The sequence below is a fragment of the Hypomesus nipponensis genome, chromosome 19, assembly GCF_054491055.1.
Source record: "Hypomesus nipponensis isolate SF chromosome 19, ASM5449105v1, whole genome shotgun sequence".
NCBI lineage: Eukaryota > Metazoa > Chordata > Actinopteri > Osmeriformes > Osmeridae > Hypomesus > Hypomesus nipponensis.
The window spans coordinates 16,107,501-16,112,217 of record NC_140379.1 but is presented as its reverse complement, the minus strand read 5'-3'; positions in this window follow the sequence as shown (position 1 = coordinate 16,112,217).

Below are 4,717 nucleotides of genomic sequence, written 5' to 3'. Positions count from 1 at the left end.
TGAGAAGAAACGGAGTGGTTCCCAGCCCACGCAGTGCGGTCTGCAGGAGTGGAGTGGCTGGGCTCGGTCTCTGTAGACTGGGAGAGATGGAAAGCTCCGGGCTTGTTGTTGCCCGCAACCAACAGCGTGTGTGTATCCGTGTCTGCGCGTGGGTGTAATTGTGTTGCCCGTTGTGTGGTTTGTATACGTGCACGTGTGTGTGCGGCTGTGTGTCTTTTCGCTGGGCTGTCTTATTAAGACCCTGAGTGAAGCTAATCAGCCCTGTCACCTGACGGTGAGCAGATGCACACAACAAAGGCTGGGCGGAGGCCTTGGTGGGCCCCTGGGTGATTCTGCAGGGGAGGAGAGCGCGTGCTGAGCTGACGCTGCCTGATGGCGCCTCAGCTCAAGCAACGCCCGCAGGCCCTAATGGAGGGAGAAGAGGTGGAGACGGAGACAGGGCCTCCTGACGGCGTCTCGTGTCGAGTCCACCTCGCCGATGCGTCACGGCGCCACGCGAGCGATATGGACGGAGGGGGCCTGGCGACTGTCCCGTCCACTCTAAATGACACATGGAGGAATTCCTTTAACTGTCTGAGGGCACTGCCCGGTAGGAGGTGTGTTGGCAGTTTGTTGTTGTGGAGGGTTGAGGGGGCGGTGGAGATCTAAGGACAGCTGTCTGACGTGATTGGGGGAAAACGCGCGGAACATGGGTCAGTCCAACCGCATCATTGTCCTTGCACCATTATCATTACCCATCGCTTTGATTCTTAGTGTTTCTCTACAACTCTAGTGATCGCACCATTTGGAATACTGTCTCTGTCTCTTTTTCTGGCTGGCTCTCTCTCTGTCTCCGTAACTCTGTCTCTCACTCTCTGTAGCTCTCTCTTTTTACTGTCTCTCTGTCGCTCTCTCTCTCTCTCTCTCTCTTTCACTGTCTCTCTCTCTGCCTTCTTTCTTTGTTCTGGAACTTGGGCTGTGGCCCCTGTCTGGATCTTAGCTCACCTCTCCAACCTTCCTGCAGAGGGACTATTCCCCTGACCAAGTCAGAAAGGATGGACTCATTCTCCATTCAGCCCTTCATAATGAACGACCTTGGGATGATGATCCAGAGCAGGCCTCGCAAAACGGACACGATAGCATCACAAAGGAGGAAAAGTTTATGAGGGAGGCTTAGCCTAATGACAGTTTGAACTTCAGACAGGCTATTCCAATTCACCCAATCTGAGCACATCTATTGTACACACTCAGAGAGGTCAAAGAATACTGGCATTAATCTCGCATAACCATATAGTTTGACAGGTCTAATTTCCACATATGTTGGTTTGGTAATCTGTGCAGATGTGTATCTCTAACCTCCCCCCAGCAACTGCACATTGTTCCTCTGGGAACATCTGCTCAAGCGAGCCATGGTAGCAATGGGACACAATACCCAAGGCAGAGGGAAAGAGTCGGGCCGTTCGCTGTTCAGTGTACATGGATTAAAACGGTACAGTAATACTCAACACATCAGTAAAAGGTCTTTCTATTGTGACGAAGATTCCGTTTATAGCCTTTCAGTCCAACCTGTCAGAGCGCCTCACAATAGGGCCTTTATTCCACGATTCCTTAGGCCGCCACACAAAGAGGGGCAGATCTCCAATCTGAAGAGAACAGCAGTTCCCTTTAAAGAGTCTGTGTCTGCTGTTAATCTGGTAAACTCCCATAAACGTTCCTCAACACTCCAGATGGGAGGAATTAGTAGCCTCAGACAGTGCAGAAAGCCTTAAGCCCGTGGAAATACCTCCGAGATTAATTAGCTTTCAACTGGAGATATTATTGTAGGACCTTGCGTTACAACAGGCATTAGCATGTGTCCGGCTGGACTTCGTCAGACAGTGGTGGTGCGGTGGCGGAGGAGGAGGATGGAAGGGGTGCTTAGCAAGGCCCCACTGTGTTCCATAATGCATGCTGGCCTCAGCCCCACTCTGACAGCACTTAAAAATCCTACAGCCATTTGAGTGACAAAGATCTCATCTATTTTTCAGCTGCGCCTCTCACTCCAGCTGTAGGAGAGCTAGGTGCCGATGTGTGCGCTCGGGGACCTGGTTCTGTTGGGGCCTGTATTTGCTCGTGCGAGGGTGATTTGGTGTGTGTGTCTGCTGGGTGGGAGGGGAGAACAATTAGGAAGGTGCTGTTAGACAACAGCCTTGGACTCCCTCACAAATGAGCTCAACCCTGCGCTCGTAGCAGGGTCTGTGTGTGAGCGGGAGTTTTAATGAGTTCTTTTCACCGAGTCCTTCCACGGCCCTCTCTTTCTCTCATTCCGGCGCTTAACTGTTCTACTCTCAGCCTCACAGATCTATCTGTCAGAGTATGTGTGTGGTTTAGACCTTCTAATTCGAGGAAGATAAGGGATGCAAACGCGGAGATGATCCGAACCTTTGGAGGAAGAAAGAGACAATCTGGACACCATAGGAAATCTATATCTAATTGTTATGGTCCTCAGTAAAAATGACTCGCACATGGCTCAGTGCTGTGCCTCTCTACCCTTGTCTGAAAGCCTAAACCCTGAGTGCCCAGATCTCTCCACGGCCTCTGAGATGAATTTCATTTGATGTGATTTAAAGATGCATTATTAAAAATACTTTCAAGCACTCTCGACATCCGGCTAACATGTAGAATATAATCCTGGCATGTTATAGAATTGTATTGAGCAACTGTCAAATGAATTTGCCTAATGCAGACTCAAAGTGCACTCTGTCAGTAGTAATTGCCCACTTGCAAGCTGTTTGTCGGTCTCTCTTTGTTGCGTCACACAGAGTGGGATCTCAGCTTTAAATTACTGCTTCGCTTGCCATTTGCCCATGAAATATTTTTTGACAGAGCAGCTCTGCATGATATGCTTCGCTCTGAGAAGGACGTGCAGCTAGACAAGCCATTAATGCAGCATTAGAGCAAACTTTTAAGCCCTGTCAGACAGGCCCTCACCAGTATTTCGGCACCATTTTGGGGCCCTGATTCCCGGAGCGCCCACCAAGTCCTGGTAAACAGGCAGGCAGGCCGAGCGGAGGAGCAGCTGGGCGTGAGGAGGCGTCAGTGGGCTGACCATCCCGGAGACGTGTTCTCTCATAGACGCCACCGCTATTGATTTGGAGCAGGGCTTTTAATTTAAGGCACTCTCACTTAAGGCTGGCCTCGGCAGGCCTGTGAATAGCAGGCTGCATATTCAGCTGTTAATGCTACAATCTGGTCGAATTAAAAATGCATGAGGCCACGGATGTGCAGATAGGGCCCTCTAACGGGGGGGACTGTATCAGTCATTAGATAATAAGGATTGATAAAAGTTACAGGGCACAATGTTCAAAATGCTTCTATCGATTAGCAAGCCCCTCAATAATGAAAGTGTGGGCCCGTGGGACACAAGCCATGGATCATTTTGACAAAGGGGACTCGGATCACGGAGGAGACAGAGTGGGGACAATTAATCCCTCTGAGACTCGGACTCGCAAATAAAGTAGTTGCAGCTCATTACTGGCTGACCTTGCTAAACAGCCCTGAGAGCTCAGGTGACCTTCCGTCGGCGGCGACGGAGTTTTAGCCAGGCCGTGCCTGCTTGGAGAAACTGCTGCTTTTCAGATGGAGGGATTCAGAGGGTGGAGGAATGGGGAGTGAAAGTCCTTCTAAAGTCAGACCTATTCAACCCCCGCAATGTGAACCCGCCACGGACAGACAGAATGAAGAGACTGAAGGGACACTGGGGCTTATTCTCCACAGCAATGACATGTTTCTTTCGACCGTACCTGTAGACGGCTGCTGTCCTCCCTCTGAGAATAGCAGCGCTGGGCATCTCATTAAAAAGAGTAGTGCTACCCTGTGGTGTTATGGCCGTAGAGACTTAGTATACATATCACAGCTGTGCTGTAGAAGTGACACAGTCTTCTACCTCAGCCTTCACTCTCTCTTTAACGCTTCATAAAATCTGCCCCCCCCCCAAAAAAAAAGAACAAAAAAAAAACACTCCAGGAGTCGGAGGGGGCGCCAGAGAGTTCCGGGGGATGATGAGGTATGAGCTGGGAGTTTTATGGAGACAGGTCGACAAGTCATTATGCAGCCAACAGGGCCTCTCAGCATATCTTCATTTACAATGTCAAGAGAGCTCGTTTGGCATCCTTACCTGCTCCACTCGCCACCCCTGCTCCCTGTTCTGTGCTGGCCCGGCCAGGCCACACACAACCAGAGTGATGAGGAAGTGCACATGCCCATCTTGCCTATTAATCTGGGCACCCAGCTGTGCTGCTTGCTAACCGTGTGGCTCTGGCCTATCTCACCTGGCTTTGTCAGGGTCTCGGGGAGGGGGTGCAAACAGGGTCGCTATCTCTCCCCGTGTTTGGTTTTGATTGAGACCGGTGGGTCTTTGCGGCGGAGCCCAATCGCTCAACATGCACTACACAGCCGAGAGTGATAGTCTCTGTGAGACTTATTTTTCTGAGCTGTGACATAGCAGCTCACCAAGACAGCTCCCGTGCGTAGGCCTTGTTTTTTGGGGAGCTTCGAATCAATGAAGACGCACACACACACACGTACACATACACGCTCACCACACACACACACATTACTAATGCTATCTGACACCTATCTGACACCAAGTGGAGCTGCAGAACAGAGCCCAGTCCAGAGCAGCTCCCCACAGTGACGGCAGAGGCTGAGTCTTCATTCAGACTTCACCTCAGAAAGCCGGTTATCTCTGCTAGCAGGA